General features: G+C 43.3%; 1 long non-coding RNA gene across 1 annotated transcript; it reads left to right on the top strand.

The window, feature by feature from the left end:
• The first annotated feature begins 9,315 nt into the window (after nucleotides 1–9,315).
• On the top strand, nucleotides 9,316–16,994 carry LOC134472301 (uncharacterized). Its single transcript, XR_010042142.1, has 3 exons — nucleotides 9,316–9,363; nucleotides 15,554–15,636; nucleotides 15,983–16,994. It is a non-coding gene; the product is annotated as an uncharacterized LOC134472301 (long non-coding RNA).
• Nucleotides 16,995–17,410: the final 416 nt, after the last annotated feature.

The raw sequence follows: 17,410 nt of genomic DNA, 5'->3' as shown, positions 1-17,410 counted from the left end.
GTCCTTAGGATGTGGATGCATTTATTTGATTGTTTGTCTGATGCCTGGCCCACAGCAGGAGGGATCTGTCTCCCCCACAGTTGCAGGGTATCTGGGCTTCTGCACTGGCTCCCTTGAGGACCCAGCCCTGTCTCACTGCCTATAATATTTCTAGCTAACTCAGCTGCCCTAACAGTCTGTCACAGGGGCGGGAACTGATGCTCTGACCCCGGGCAGCACCACTACCTAAATTTGAACAGGGCAATCACCAAGCCCCACATCCACACTAAAGGAAGGGGAGGGAGTGACTTGATTTCCCTGGCTCTAACTGGATCAAACCTTTCTGGAAATCTTCATCTTTTGCCTTCAAGGGAAGATGTTTTCCTCTGGTTTTGAATTTGCTTTGTAGTCCCACCTGGCCTGGAACTCACAATCCTCCCGCCTAGGCCTCCAGAACCACTAGAATGTAGAGATGAGCCACACCTCTGGCGAAAAATCAACTCTCTTTGAGTTCTTGTTCCCTTCAACTGAAATCTTTGCATCCAGGCCTAGCCATCCCTGCAAGCTGACTTCTGTTTTTCCTCAGTTAAATTCTGATTTTCTGTTATTTATGAAGAACCAGATCCTCATTTTTGTAACATAGGCATGGCAGCGACTTAACAATCATAATTTAACCATCTGCAACTGCAGTCACTTAGGAATCTGTTTGCAAAAGCAAACCATAAAACAAAATGCAAATCAGGTGAGTTCAGAGGTCCACTTTTCACTGGTTAATACTACTTCCTTAGCGAAATGTAGGTGCCTTTTGGCCACATGCATTTTACTGAAAATGCCATATACACGTGGGAGCGTTAGATATTTAGGCGACGACATGGTTTCTTCAGAAATGTCTCCATCTAAAGTCTATTTTATTTATCTTTTTGTACTGGGGATTGAGCTCATGACCACGTGCTTGCAAGGCAGGCCCTTATGCCTGCTGAGCTAATTCCCTGGCTAACGTCTCATTTAGAAAACAGGAGCCAGGATTGGTGATTTACACCTGTAACCCCAGTGCTCTGAGAGGCTGAGGCAGGAGGATCCTGAATTTAGAGGTCAGCATACTCTGCAGAGAGAGACCTTCCTTCAAAAAGATAAAAAGAAAGGAACAGAGTTCCCCGCAGAACCGAATTTATTCTAAGAGTTAATATGTGACAGCTTCCTAATTAATGCCACTGGGGAAACTCAGCATGGGCTTGGTTTGCTTTACTGAGATCTCTTGAAATGAACTGAACATAACCGCACCAGCCTGACTGATGGTCATCCAGGAAGCTGCCTCTGTTTCCGCCACGGGGAGGGTGTCCCCAGGGCTGTTCAGACTCTGGGGAGTCCAGTTCTCAGCACGCAACCTGCACTCACCAGCGGATTCTCAGTGGGCGGGGAGCAGAGGCTGAAGATGGGCTAGTCACGCATGCTTACTTTTTTTAAAAGGGAAAAGAGCAGGAGATTTAGCTCAGCGGCAAAAGCGCCTGCCTGGCAATCGCGAGGTTGTGAGTTCAATCCCTGGTACCTGCCCTCCCAAAAAAAGATGAAAAAATCTTTGCTTATAATTAAGATAAAAAAGAAAAATCAAGAAGCAAAGAGTAACCTGCACACCAGGAGGGACAGTGTGTTGTGCCAAGGCACACTGTGCGCTGCAGGCTGCGAGTTTCCAGGGTTCTGAGGATGCTCAGGCCACCGTGTTGGAGGGCGTCCTCTGGGAGAGCGCCTTAGGAGGAGCCTCATTCCGGGATTCCCATGGCACCTCCCTGAGATCCAGCCAGTGTCTGATTCTTCCTCCCCTCATCCACTCTGAGCCCTGCGCCTGTCCCCTTTTCCTTAACTTATTAATGCTGCAAACTGGGTCACTTTGTGTCCAGAGGAAAATAAACACGCTGGCCACACATCTCTCCTCTACTTCTTTTTTTTTTTTCTTCGGCTCAACCCTCAAACCCAAATTCTCATTTAAATATTTGTTACCCAAAACAGAAGTTAAAAATTTGATGAAACCTCAGGGTTCACACCAAGGTTAATGACATATTTGGAAGCGTTGCAGATTTCAAAAGGCTGTTCTAAACATCCCGGGAGGGAATCTGTATCCCAGACAGGTGTGGGGATGCATGTGCGTGTGCATGGGGAGAGACGGGCGTGCAGCGAGATATTTCTCTCCTGTTAGTAATATCTACACCACATTCCAAAAAAGGACTGAGAGACGGGGGGGGGGGGGCACAGACCACCAATGGCTAGAAATGAAGACAGATCTTAATTGAAATGTCAACTAAGTAGCTTTGTGATGAGGAGTAGGGTGTGTTATAGCTTGCTTTTATGAAAATGTGAGACACTTAAGGAAAGAAAATGATAAGCAAATGCTCCTTTTAAAATTCCTCAAAGTGCTTTAGTGAGGTCAGGATAACCCCCTTCCTTGCCGGCATTTTCTGTTTCCCGAGTCCTGAGAACTGGAACAGAGGCTCTAACCGATGACCCCCTCTCCCTGCATGGCAAAGGGTTAACATGAGGGAGTGGAGTTTGGAGTTACAGCCCACCGCCCAGCGTGAGGAAGACCTTTTAACGTCTGCCCGTCTCTAAAGCTCAGCAATCCTTTGTAAGCTGTGAATCCCCTTTGTGGAACTATCTAACGAAGCTCAGAGCCATGTTTGAAGCATGCTATAGAAAAGCCCCTTAGGGGTGAGAAGACAGACCTAAATCAGCTCCCTGATTCCTCCTACCTCTGACACCATCGTGATCCGTGGCAATGTGAGTGGGGAAATACCATTACAATCATTTCGCCCCTCAACATGAAACTACAGCACTTTCTTGAGAATCCTGCCTTCTCCTGCCAAGCGATTTAGTCTTTTAGCAGATACTATGGTGCAATCTAGTGACTTACAACTCGATGTGTAAGCCAATGTCAGTTCGGTGCTCTTTTGAAACCTGACCCATCTCAAAGACCACCCTACTCCCCAGGCTGTGACTGCCAGCACGGACAGTGGGCCCAGAGCTGCAGGGCCAGTGCTGGGCTGTGGCCCATACTGTGTGCTCCACTGGCTCATGGCTGATGTTCTCATGGCTCGGAGACATGTGGCACTGGAGGAGATGAACAGATGCTGGGAGCCACAGCTTTCTGCTTTGGGGATCTATGCTTACGTCAGCAGCACATTTACTACTGGTGTCTGTGCCTAGATCCCCAACTCCCCAGATAAGTGCATGGCAAAGGCCCAAAGGAATGAGACAAAGCAGCATGATGGTTAGGGCTCCAGGAAGACTAAAATCCTCCACAGAGCTTGTAACTCTGATAGCTGGCCAAACAACTGTCCCTGGGCAGCCTGTGTTTATTCAAAACAATTGAGGAGTTCAGTGGGAAACACAGGAAACCTGAGCAGGATATTGGGAGGGGCTCAAGGATGCCTCAGAGCAACAGATGACGCTAATTAAGGGAAAGTACCCAGAAAGTCTCCAGGTGGCCTCAGCTGTGGTCTAACTTGCCCCCTGAGGTGTCTCCTTGGTTTCAGGTCAGCCATGCCCAGGCCACGCCACAGCCCTGTATGTGTATTCAGCTTTGATGACTCCAAAAGTTTGCTAAAATTGTTTTGGGGGGAAGTTTATTCTGGCCCGAGATAGGCTGCTCATCACAATACTCATCAAAGAACCTCACCTGTGCCATATACAGAGGACTATTCAAAATTCTACCCCAAGGGACAGGGTACGGCCCCTAGAAGCCTGAGTCCATGCTGGCCAGAGCGGTGAAATGGGATCTGGAGGTGCGGGTTCACCAGTTTTCACCCAGGCTCCACAGATCACTGAGAGTCTCCCAGTGGGAGCCCAGGGTGACCTCTGCTCTCCGTCAGTCAGAAGGATTTCCACATCCAGCGCCAGGACTGACAGCCAGATATTGGTCCTCCAGTGTCCACTGCTTTCCAGAGAACCACAGTTGGCCATTCTCAGCCACCAACCACAAGTGAACACATGGAAACTTCTGGATTCCTTCCCGCAGCACTGTGGAAAACAGGAGGCCCATCTGGGGTTTGTGTGCCCCAGCTCCTCCACTTACTAGCTACACAGTTAAATAAATTGCTTAAATTCTCTGGGTATTTTTGTTGTTGTTGTTGTTCTGGAATTAAGGTCAGAATAATAATTCTACAGAGCATGATGCAATCAATCCTGTAATCCCCATGCTCAAGAGGCTGAAGCAGGAGGATCAACATTGCTGTGAGTTCAAGACCAGTCTGGGTGACATGTGAGTGCAAGGCTAGCCTGGACTACTTAGTTAGAACTTGTCTCAAACAACAACAAAAATGTGCACATACATTGCTGTTAGTTAAAATAATATGTCCAAAGGCACTAGAACAGTGCCTATTCAGCAGTCACTATGTTCAATAGTAATTGCTAATAACTGATAATATTACTTTGTCACCTGTGGCTAAAGATGTGTAACAGCTGTAAACCACCCGTCATGTCCACAACTCCCTAAACACACAGAAGTCTGCAGACTTGGATGGATTCTTTTCTCCCAGAGCTTAACGGCAGTAAACTTCAGGTAACAAAGGGTCTAAGCATTGAAACTGCTTTCACTCTTATGGATTCTGTTAAATCTCTTTATAAGTTTAAATTGAGTCCCTTAAAGAGTTCGAGCTTGTCTCTGTCTTTCTTCTGGAGCTAGGGCTCGTGAACTTTTCTGTTTCATTGTGAATATGTGACAATCTGGGTTCAAACTATGGTCCACAGGTTGCACAGGTCTGTGATGTAATAAAATCAAAACTAAAGGAAACTGTGTGATTGATGTGTCTTGTGCACACCAGAGGACTCCACTTAGTGCTGCCAACTCAGAGCAGGCAGGCCACAGATGAAACACGTCTGATAGGGATGAGCGCTGACTCAGCCTCCCCAGGTGCGGGCTGATCCACCGAGTGGTGCTGTGTGGCTGTGTAAGGGCTCTCCTTCACGCAGCACGGGACGGGCAGGTGTCAGCAATGGAACAGAGTTTTGCACAAAACGAGCCACAACTGGTATTCACAGGATTCAGATGGGGCAGACATCGAGCTGCTACAGTTCCTCCTGCTGAGGCAATCTTCTCTTCGCGCTGTCTTTAAGTTTAGAGCTTTGGGTTCATGCTGTGTTCCATCTTCCAGTAATTAAATAACTGGCGAAGTCCAGGAGTGAAGGAGAGGTGAGAGGTGTGAACGCTAGAAGGGGAAACGCAGGAAAGGCCCGGCGGACAGAGGTGCACAGCAGACTGCACGGGCGTCCGCAGGGCAGGTAAAGCAGGAGCCTGGCTGTTTCCAGGGGAGCTTGTGTGGACGCCCACATAGGTCAGGAATGGGAGATTCTGCAAAAATGATGTAGCTTTAGGATCCTGTCATTTTAAATACTATTAATACAAGTATGAATCATCAGTTTGCAACACCTTGTAGTTTTGAGTAAGAGAGGATGATAAAAATATCCCAGGATTTAGCTTCTTGGTGGTGCTGGCTGAGGAACTGGGAAGGGAGTGGCTTTCTCTCTATAAAAAGACGCAGGGGCATATTGTCTAGGGCTGTGGTTCAGTTTTGGCTGGCAGCTGCTGTTAAGTAATAGTGTATTAACTTAGCATAGTAATGTTCACTTTGTAGATTTTCTCTCTCTTTCCATTGTATTTATATTCCTGAATGTCTAGTCCAGGTTATAATTATGTCCCTAAATCTCAGAATTGTAATGCATGCCAATTGTTTCACTATAAATCAAATCCACAAAATCCAGTTTTAATGAGGCTTATTGGAGCTTGGAAAACACTTTCCTAAGGACTATGAGGACCACACAAAACAGGTCAGTGGATAATGGTTAGCCGCTAAAGGCCTTTGCATGTTTCTGCTGTGATTTAAGTAGTTGACACAGTGCCTATAATGGCCTATAATGCCTTCAATACCCTGTTCTGATCAGTTTTATACTATTTTGTTTTGTATGAATTCATTTTGAAGATATGGACAACTGTTTAAAGAAACCAAGAGACAGTATGGTAGCCACTGCAGACCTCCTGTTGTCTTGCTTTGAAATCTGTGTCACTTACATTGTTTTCTTCTGATCTGCTTTGTTCTGTTTTGCTATGTTTAGTTTTACCCTTTAAAAAATAAAAATAAAATAATTTTTAAACAGACTTTTTATCACTTAACAGATGTTCACTGAACCTTCCTAGATGCTTGTCACTAATAGGGAACAAAAAAAACCCCACACACCAGTCCCTGAATTTGAGAATTTCAGTATTAATAGAAATAGCACATTTAGGGGCTCCTAGATGGCTCCCCTCCACCAACTGTGGGACCACTGCCCTTGGGTCCCCTGGCGCTCCTGGGAAGTCCCTGCATAGGGACCGCACCCTGTGCATAGGGTTACAGCAGAGCAGTTCCAGGAAAGGACACACACAGCAGAAGGCAGAGATGGCTCAGCACCCTGCTGATGGATGGTGTTTCCAGCCACCCTCCGGACTCCCAGGGAAAGTGCCTCGGGGAGGGAGCAGGACATTTAACTGCCCTGCTCTAAGCCTGTGGCTCGCACGCTGTTTCCCTTTGGCCAGGGCGAGCCCACTCTCTCTGAATGCACTTTTCTATCAGTAATCTTTGTCAGGTTCTGGGGCCTTGTGTCTATGGCTAATTCTTTGCTCCTCGTAACCAAGAACCTGGCAGGCAGTCACCAGACCCCATGACCTGCAGTGCTGTATCTGTGGAGGTGATCGCTAACTTTACCCGTGCACAGGGCACGGGTGCCCTCATTTGGTGAAGCATATTCTGGGTGTGACTGTGAGGATGTTTCTGGAAGGCATTAGCGGTGGAACTGCTGAGCTATGCAAAGCAGGAGCTCTTCCTCATGTGCGGGGGACTGGCCAGGACTTTGGATGCCTGGGTACAACAGGCTGAGTATGATAGATTTTCTACCTTATGTCATCTTTGAGCTTGGGGAATGTTTTTGTGTGATTTGGTTTTTCTCATTCTGATGTGCATTTCTCATCAGCTCCCCTGGGTCTCCAGGTTGCAAATGACAGCTCAGGAGACTTCTCGGCCTCCACAGTCAGGTAGGTCAGGCCCTCTCACATAGCGAGCACAGGGAGGAAGATTAACAGATCTGTCAGTCATGCGACCATAGGAGGGGCAGAGTGTCATGGGTCAAAACCAGTGTGTTACCTGAGGAGTCAGAAGGGATTAGTGTAGGGTGCCCATTTGAGACTGCTGCTTGTATAATTTATTCCACAAAAGAAGATGGAATATTGCACTCCAGGGTTAGTTTAGAAAGACTGTGAGAGACAGCTTAGCCAAGTGTGACTAGGCAGCAGCCAAGAAGACGGCCTGAGATAGGGCAGGGTGATCAGTCATAGATGAGAATTAAAATAAGAACAGGTGCTCAGGAGGACCTGGGACCACAAATGAACTTCCTCAGGCAACCCGGAAACTTAGCCCTTGGCCCCTCTTCACTGAGCTCCTGAGTTTCAAAGAATTTAAATCGCTGAAGAACCAGTTTTACTTTTTTATTTATTTATTTTTTTATTTTAGGGACATTAAGACAAAAGAGGACAGAACAAAGCAGATCAGAACAGAACAATGTAAGCAACACAGTATTTCACTACAAGACAACAGCGGCTACCATAATGTCTCTTTCCTTGAAATAGTTGAGCATACCTTCACATACAATAGTATCAAACATAGCAAAATAGTATAAAACCATTCAAGAGAATGAAAGTTTTACAGGGCATTCAGAGCCAAACAACAGAAAATAAACAATGGCTTATATTATCTCATTGTCCATAAAAAATTTGTTTATACTATCACACATATTAAAATCCAGTAAGATACAACATGATAGAACCAATGGAAACAGAAGACCAAAAAACATGGTAGGACTTCAGAGTAAGATGATATTAAATCAGCAATGGCTATTATAATGTCTTATTTCCTTCAAAATAGCTGTTCATACTATCACAGATAATAAAATCAAACAAAACAGAATAAAACCATTCCAACTAATGAATGAAAACACTATAAGGCTTCAAAGCAATGTAATAGGGAATCATGATTACCATAAAATCTGATGTACTCCTACCATTTCTCACACTAAGGAGGCTATATAATATTTATAAATCTGAGTTTGATTTATTTCACTTATGAGTATGGTCTCAAGGTGCATCCATTTATTTATAAATATTTCAATGTGATCATTCTTTATAGCCTAGTAGTACTCCATTGTATAAGAATACTACAACTTTTTAATCCATTCCTCAGTTGATGGACATGTAGGTTGTTTCCAAGATCTGGCTATTGCAAATCGTGCTGCTATAAACATGGGTGCACATACATCACTGTGGTATGATGTTTAAAGTTCTTCTGGGAATATGCCCAGAAGTGGAATAGCTGAGTCAAATGGGACTTCCAATTCCACGTTTCTGAGAAATCTCCAGACTGAACCTCCACAGTGGTTGCACCAGTCTGTACTCACACCAACAGTGCAGGAGAGTTCCTTTTCCCCCACAGCCTCTCCAGCATTTGTTGTTGGTATTTTTCTTGATCCTGGCCATTCTTTCTCTAGTGAGATAGAATCTCAGTGTTGTTTTAATTTGCATTTCTCTAATGACTAATGATGGTGAAAATTTTTTCGTGTATTTATTTGCCATTTGTATTTCTTCATCTGAGAACTGTATATTGATCTCAGATGCCCATTGTTGGATTGGGCCCTTGAATTTCAGGGAATCTGATTTTTTAAAATTCTTTATATGTTTTAGACAAAAGTCCTTTGTCTGAGGGACCGTTCACTAAGACTTTTTCCCAGTTTGTGGGTTTTCTTTTCACTATGCTGGAGATTTCTTTTGACTTGCAGAAACTTTCAATAAGATGTGATCCCAGCTATTGATTCCAGGAAGTATTTCTTGTGCAGTTTGATTCCTGTTCATGAATTCTGTACCTTCCCCTAAGTCCTCAAGATTTTTGCCTAATTGTCTTCCAACAGATTTAGTGTTTCTCTTTTAATATTCAGATCTTTGATCCATTTAGATTTTAGTTTAGTACCAGGTGATAGGCATGGGTCTAGTTTTAGTTTTCAGCATATGAAGAGCCAGTTTTTCCAGCATCATTTATTAAAGATATTGTTATTCTTCCAGTGTACATGTTTGGCTCCTTTATCAAAGATAAGTTGGTTGTGTTTGTAGTTATGGTTTTACCTTCTATTCCATTGATCTTCAGATCTGTTTTCATTCCAATAGTATGTTGATTTTACTATAGTTGCTTTGTAGTATAACTTCAAGTCAGGGATTGTGATACCTCCTGCCTTGACTTTGCTGCTTAGAACTGTCTTTGCTATTCTAGGTCTCTTCTCACTCCAGATGAATTTTAGGAGTGATTTCTCTAGATGTATGAGGTATGTTGATGGTATGTTCATTGGGATTGCATTGAATCTGTATAACAGTTTTGGGAAAATGGCCATTTTCATAATATTTATTCTTTCTATCCATGAATAAGGGGTGTCTTTTCATTTTCTGAGATCCTCTTTGATTTCTTTTTTCAGGGTATTATAATTTGCCTGTATAGATCTTTTACTTCTTTTGCGAGATTAATTCCTAAGTATTTCATTTTTTTGGATGCTAGTGTGAAGGGTGTGGTTTCTCTTATAAGCTTTTGATATTGTGTAACACTCATTTATGATAATAACCTTACAGAAAATTGGAATAGACGGTTTTTACCTTAATATGATAAAGGCCATCTATGACAAACCAACAGCCAGCATCATACTAAATGGCCAAAAATTGAAGGCCTTTACCTTGAAATCAGGCAGAAGACAAGGATGTCCTTTATCACCGCTCCTATTTAATATAGAACTGGAAATACTAGCCAGAGCAATTAGACAAGAGAGAGAAATAAAAGGGGTAAAGATAGGAAAAGAGGAAGTTAAATTATCATTATTTGTGGATGACATGATACTCTACATAGCAGACCCCCAAAACTCCATTGAAAGTCTCCTAGATATAATAAATAAATTCAGCAATGTAGCTGGATACAAAGTCAATACTCAAAAATCAACAGCATTCCTATACACTAACAACAGAATGAGTTTTCCTTTAAAATTCCACTTTCCTTGAAATCCTGTATGCCGAGTAAGTGGGGTAGGGAGCAGAGATCTAACTGGGTCATTTTAAACCATGTTGATAGGGGACCACTAAACCACGGAGCAATTCCCATGCTCCACTTACCCATGAAATGTTCTAGATTGAGGGATCCAATGCCACCCCCTTTTCCAGGATTCCCCTGGACCCTCACCAGGAGTGAACACCCCTGTGGCTCCCTCCTTTTGTCTGTGATTTCGTTCTTCAGCTTTGTAAGACAAGGAGCTCTCGGTTTATGCAATTTGTATGGAATTAATTGTTTCAAGAGCAGACACAAAAATGAGTCAAATATTTCTGTAGGGAACGGTCAGAGATTCAGAATGACCAGAATGCAGAGTATCTGAAGCCACAAAAAGACACACAGGGCATCCACAAAGTGAAAGACCACATCTGATTGCATAAGGAAACTGACACATGCTGGGATCTCTTCAAAACACAGCTACCCACTGAAAACACAGCACACTGACTGGTTCCTTAGTTTACCTGTGACGCTTGCTTCCAGTTCCGGAAAGTTCTGCATTCCACTGTAAAACAGTACTCACTCTCTTCCCTCCCCTTGACCTTCTTTCTCTCAGCCACTGTCATGTTTACCTACCTTTTAACTCTCCCAGCCCTTGACTCCAGCCTTTGGTCTCTGGAATTTGGACCCACAAAAGCTACGGCAAAATGAATTTGTGGAGTTTAAGCCACTAAGTCTGTGGGAAATGGTTCCATCTGCACAGAACTAACATGCTACGCAGGTTTTACTTACAGAAGAATGTCTTTCCACTCGGGCTGATAGTTTCCTGCTTGTTAGTATGATGAGTGATTTACAATAAAACCTAGACATTGTTGTGTTAAATTATGTGATTCTGAATGTTATTCAAATCTTGTTTTGGCTGAGGTGGTATTTTGTGTCTTCTTGGTAGCTTTCTGGCAAGGAAAGCAGAAGTGCCACCTCATTACTGGGCTTATTTCTTATTTCTATTTCATTTCACTCACTGCAGAAACTGCAGGTGAGCATTAAATTGTTTGAAGGTGATGAAATGTTCCCTTTGATTTAAGCAATCCGACACCGCATCACTTGCTCATCTCTGCTTCCTCCTCAGCCCACAGAAATCCACAGCCAACTGCCATCCTTAGGAAGCCTTCTCTGTGTCTGCACGTGAGAGTGCCCCAAGCCGGGGCCTACTGTAATGCCAGCTTAGATTGGGGCAGCGATAGTAAACACATAGAAAAGGGTTTGAATTTGAACACTGAGAACCTCGTCTAGGCTGGCAATGAATTAGGTACCTGAGGAGAGGACCCGGGTGTTGCGCTGTGAAATGCTGGCTTATGAGTCAGGTGAAGGCGGTCTTTAGCCCAGGCCAAAGGAAATGGACACATTAGACTAGGAGATGGCTAAATACATCTAGCTGGGGAATTTCCCTCCCCCGAAACTGAACTCAGGACCTTGCATATGCCAGGCAGGCACGCTGCCACTGAGCTATACCTTGGCTCTATGTATATATATATTTCCTTAAATATCATTCTTGTGAAAGAAAAAAAAAAGTACTCGCTTAGTTTTGCAAATAAATTTTTGAGTTGGTGATTCAATATTCTTTGTTTTGAGCAGCAAAAATATTCTGATGCCTGTATTGTTTTTAACTTTGAAAATATAACCAATTTGCCCTTGGTTCTCCACCAAAATTAGCAAACTCTTTAAACTCCTTGAGCCTCTCAATCCTGAGACACACATGTGCAGGCTAATTACTAGGAGAGCTTAACTGTGTATTTTACATATGCAGGATGGCAGATTTAGTCAAAGAAATTCCTTAGGTGCTTTACCTCTGGGAAACCTAATGGAAACCAACCCCCTGGTGGCCTTCATCACCTGTGGTGCAATTTTCTGAGCTAACAGTTCAGTGCCCTGTCAAACAGGGGCTGGCTTCCCTCAGCTTGGGTTCCGATTAGGGCACCTTTGCTGTGTACAATGTTTGCTTGGTATCAGAAACCTTGGCTTCCCTATTTCTGCAGCGCACAGCACTAGGCATGTGGGAGAATACAAAAGTTCCAAGCTGTTCTTGGCATTATCTTTCCTGATTCAGGGAAGTAGCATTTCTTCTTGGCCCTGAGTTTCTGATTTAGCAAGTCTTTAACATTTTCAGGCGGGGCTGATTTGCTGGCAGAGTTTCCCAAGGTGATTCTGGGAATCGCTAAGGCCAATGATGCAGCCTGGAGCCGGTGCAGAGGCTATTTCAAGCATGCTGGTGTCAAAGATTACAGCAATGATTTACGGGGCAAAACAGCCACTTAATTACTCCTGGAGGTAAGTGACAGGACAAATGCCGAGATGACTATGCAGACCACGGCACAAATGTGAAGCTACTAATTCAGATGAGAAAACAGAGAAATAAATGCTTTGGGAGATGACTGTGGGCTTAGTTTGAAATGGGCTGAATGTGAGGTGCCTGAAAACCAGGCAGAAGGGCTCAGCGATCAGTGTAACCTGGCAAAAGTGCGGAGCTGCCTTTCAAATCCGTGCTGTCTGTGGGATCACTGAGGACAGAGACAAAGGAAGCCTTGCAGAAGTGGACAGAGGTGACAGTCAGAACATCACTGTTGAGAGGGCACAGAGCAGAGAATATGGAAACCGGAAATACGCGTCAGAGAGGAGAATCAGCAGTAGGTGGCTGAAAAGAGAATTTTAGGAGCCCATCGCCCGCCCTCCTCTGCAGGAACAGCATCTTAGGACTTAGCAGGGTGGATGCTCGGGCCAGACGTGCTTGTTCCAAAGTCACCCCAGCCTACTGACTAAAGCAGGTCAGATGGGAACCAGCCCTGTGCTGAATGCAGAGGTCCAGCCAGCCTCCTGGCCTCCTGAGCAAGCTCCTGATGTCTTCCATTTAAAGCATTCTTCAGGCTTGTCAGCTGACTCTACTTAAAAAATCAAAGTGGCTCCTATATAAACTGATCATCATGGCTCCCCCTCCAGCTGGCAGTGCTCAAGGCCTCTGAGGCAGAACCCAGAAGGCGCCTGTAACTTTGGCCTTGTCACCATACTCCGCGAGGTGCCCCTCTCAGGTGGCTGTTGCCATGTGGATGCTCTGTCTCCTGCACAGTCACCTCCCCTGTCTGCAGCCCCTGCCCAGTGCTTCGGGCTCAGCTGAGAACTAAGCATCACCATGTTCCCACGGTTGTGGTTGTGATTTCCCACACTACCCTTCCTGACTGTACCAGACCCTTCCTGTCAGTCACATCATTCTCAGGGTCACACCTTACACCCATTCTGCTCAAAAACCCTGGCCTCACGTACATTCCAGAAGCCTTGGGGATATTATGCACTCTCCTGGTTTCAGTTTCCATGGTGACACCTTTCCCAGTGTAAATTAAAAACTATTATTTATAGCAATCACTATATGTCATAAACCCCAATAAGTGTTCTATAGGTAGTATAGATCTCATTGGTCAGCTCGTTGCCCATGATACCCATTTCTGTTCCACCAAGCAGCACCAAGAATAGGATCTCAGACTGTCTCCGGAACATATTTTCTGCTTCAATGGGTCATGCACCAGAAGGGGTCTAGGATTTCTAAAACTTAGACCCAAAAGGTTCATGTTTGGTTGTGTCTCAAGGAAAGGCAAATTTGGGAGTATGGTGAGTGGTTCGCCTGTGATTCCAGGTCCTGCATCGGACTAACAGGGAACGCTACCTGCTAAGGATTCACCAGCTGGATACAGTCAGGAAGAGGGCTTGCATTTTCAGTTCTGTGAGCAAACTTCAACAGTGAATTCTGGTGGACAGCAACTCTGTAGGCGAGTTTCAGGCACATTTAGTCACCAGCCAAATCCACACAGTTCAAACAAGACCCGGGCAGTTCTCTGCAAGCTTTCTGCAGTTCACTTTTTATAATGTTTTACTTTTTTCTTTTTGAGATGAAATTTTTCTAATATTGAGCCACGTTTCAGTGTATGAAACAATGAGGGCTGAGCTCACACTCTGCATTGAATCCTGAGGGCAGCAGCTTTCTTGGAAGTCTTGAAGGCAGGTAGTGTAAGCCTTTGTTTTTCTTGCAAGTTGTTTTGTTAGTGATTTGCAATGCCATGTAAGTTTTAGAATCAGTCTGACAATTCCTACAAAAACAAACAAAAAATCCAAATTACAAATCCAAGTGTAGAATCAGTACAAAACCCCCCAAAAAATCCAAATTACAAATCCTACTGGGATTTCAACTGATCTTTCATTTAAAGATCAATTTTAAAATTGATATTTTTATATTCTCAGGACTCACAACTCATAAGAATACAGTACCTTATTATTAAGTTTTCCTTAATTCCGCTCAGAAATGTTGTATGGTTTTCAGCACAGAGTTCTTGGACATAATTTGTCAGATTAATTCTTGTATTTAATGTTTTAGTTTTTCATAGTTTTAAGTTTGTTTTTACAAAATGTTTATTCCTGATCTCAATGACTTTTGTATGTTCACTCTGCCCTACAGTACTGCTAAACACTATTATTAATTTTTAAGGATTTATTGTCTCTTAGGTTCCATGTGGGCTTTTCTACATACACAATAGTGTCATCTGCAAATAAAAACAATTTTTCCTCCTTCCATTCATGCAAACTCTTTTTATTTTTCTGCAATATTGAAATAGCAAACCTCTGGTATAATGTTTCATTCAAGTGTTACCAATGGGCATCAAATTTAATTTTCATTGAGCTTGCAAAGAAAACCTTCAAGATTTCACAATTAAGTTCAGTGTTCGCTGTATACATTTATATAGACTGCTTCAGATTAAAGAAATGTATTTTCCATCTGAGTCTCCTGAGAGATTTCATTTTGAAACATGATGACTTTTGTCCCTTAAAAGAGCAAATTCCTCAAGCCAATTATTCCAAGCAGAGTCTGCCTGAGCAGAAGCAGAAACAGCTTGCAAATTGGGCAGCTTAGAGGACAGGTTCAGGGGACACCAATCTGACAGTCTGATCTGCTGGCATTTATAGGAAAGCAGAAGTGGACAACAAACACGGTAATTGGCTACAGTTTTGACAATCAACCTGTCAACCGGCTACAATTTAACTAGTTATTGTTTGCAGCTTAATTGGCTACAGGGTCTCCTACACCAGTCCGCACTGTTTCTGGACCTAGTCGGGCTGAGATTCTGGGACTGTTCTGTGGAACTCAGTGCAGGCCTTCCAGAAGACCCATCAGGTGCCTCTTCTGGACCTTGGCATGTCATACAGCTTTAAAAGTGATAGTGTAATTCACTACACTGAATGGCCTTCCAATGTTGGTTGTCTTTCTGTGTAAAACCTACTTGATTACATATTTCGTATCTCTGAATACATTGTGTGATTGATTTTATATTGTTTCAATGATGGTCATGAGCTTATACCTTTATAATCATTTCCCACATATCTGGTTTGGCACCGGAGTTTCCCTGACTCCTAACGTGAGCTGCTAAGTTTCCTCCTCTATTCTATTAAAGAGCTCGGGCAGAAGAAGCACATTTTCCTCACCACCATTCAGTGCAGTTCATCAGTGAATCCATCCGGCCATGAAGGCTTTTTTGTGAGTATCTCCAAGTTATTTAAGTACAGAGTTATTTGACGAGTCTAGATCACTTTCTATCTCTACTTGTATTCATTTTGATAGATCAGCTTTTAAAATCCTGTTTATTTCATATAACTTTTTAAATTGATTAGCACAGAGCTATCATAACATCTAATTATTATCTTTATTCTTGAGAAACAATATCCTCCATTTCTTTTCTCTTTCATCTGTCTTGCTAGAGGTTTATCACTGTGAATTTTTTTCAGAGAATAAACTTCATTTGTATGCACGGTTGGATTTTAAATTTTTTCTTTCACATATTTATTGAGGTTTTAATTTGCTCTATTTATCTGCCTTTTTACAGTAGCAGCAAAAATGGCCATGCCGAGCACTGTTCTCCCTGGGGCTCTTAGACCTGCACCTGGATACTCCAGATCTCAGCTAATTGGCCTACCTTTGATACATTGTAACAGTTAGTTTGTACCATGTTTAACTCCCCTTGCATACTTTACCGTCCCAACTCATTTGGGTTATGGCTCATATTGATAATAATCAAATATTTGAAAGTTAAAAACTTACTGGGTGTTTTCCAGTTCAGGCCATTATGATCATGGGATGTAGTAGTGTATGATTTCCTTTCTTTGTGTTCTTTTTCTCGCTGTTTCCTGCATGGTTTATCTCCACAGTCGTCCAAGGGCTCTGCGAAGTGGTAGGTAGAGAGGAGCACAGACACAGGGCCGGCTTCCTCTCCAACGGTGTAGGAAAGCACTTCTCCCCCTGGGGCAGAGACCTGTGCTCCCCTATGTGGTGCATGATTTTCAACACCTCTGAAATTTATCAGGAACTGTTTTATGACCCAAAGTAAGACTGTTAAAATACCCTGTATGCCAAGTGTTGAAGACAGTGATTATTAAATTACTTCAAGTGACTTGCTGATTTTTCTGCATAATGTATTTGATTTATCGGTTACAGAAAGATGTTGAATGTTCTTCTCAGCATCTTCCAGAAGTAGTGAAGACCCTCTGGTTACAGTGGTCCTTCCCCACCTGTGCTTACAGCAGTGTAATTCATGATAGGAAACCTTGGAAGCAGTCTATGCATCCATCAGCAAAAGAATGGAGAAAGAAAGTGGGATGTGCCTACATAATGCAGTACTAACCTTCCATAAAGAAAGGTACACTTAAGCCATTTGCAGGCAAACAGATGCACCTGGGGATGCCAAGGTTAACTGAAATAAATCGGATGCACACCATAAACATCACACGGCTTCTCTTATATGAGAAACACAAAATATAAATAAAAACCAAAAGGAAAGAGAGATCATGGGAAGTAGAGAGACAGACTTTCTGCAAGAAAGAGGCAGGAGATCAACAGATGGGAGAGGGACAGGGAGAGAAGGGACGCAGGATTTTGGTTTTATATTCTGGGCATTTAAAGTCATTTTGGAGACAAGATGTCACTGTGTTCCTGAAAATGAGCACTTCTATATTGAGGTGTAACTCCTGCATCTCTCTCGTGTTCTTTATTTGAAGTTTTCCAGCTTTCTGACTTTTAGCTTAGCTTTCCAAGCTGTGTCCTAGGCAGGCAGTTTTTGTGTAACAGTTTTAATTTCAACCTGCCTGAGTCTCTATGTTTAAAGTGTTTGTCATAATCTGTAGCTGCTTGTGATGGAGTGTACGGAGGCCCCCTAAAGATGTCCACCAAGATCCCAGAGCCATGAGCACAGGGGTTTCTTTGAAGCTCTGATTGAGGATGTCAAGATGGGGGAGAGCCCTGAAGTGTCTAGGATTGA

Source organism: Cavia porcellus, unplaced genomic scaffold (genome assembly GCF_034190915.1).
Source record: "Cavia porcellus strain 051 isolate PalLab524CR breed Dunkin Hartley unplaced genomic scaffold, mCavPor4.1 scaffold_23, whole genome shotgun sequence".
NCBI lineage: Eukaryota > Metazoa > Chordata > Mammalia > Rodentia > Caviidae > Cavia > Cavia porcellus.
This window is presented reverse-complemented; position numbering and strand designations above follow the sequence as displayed.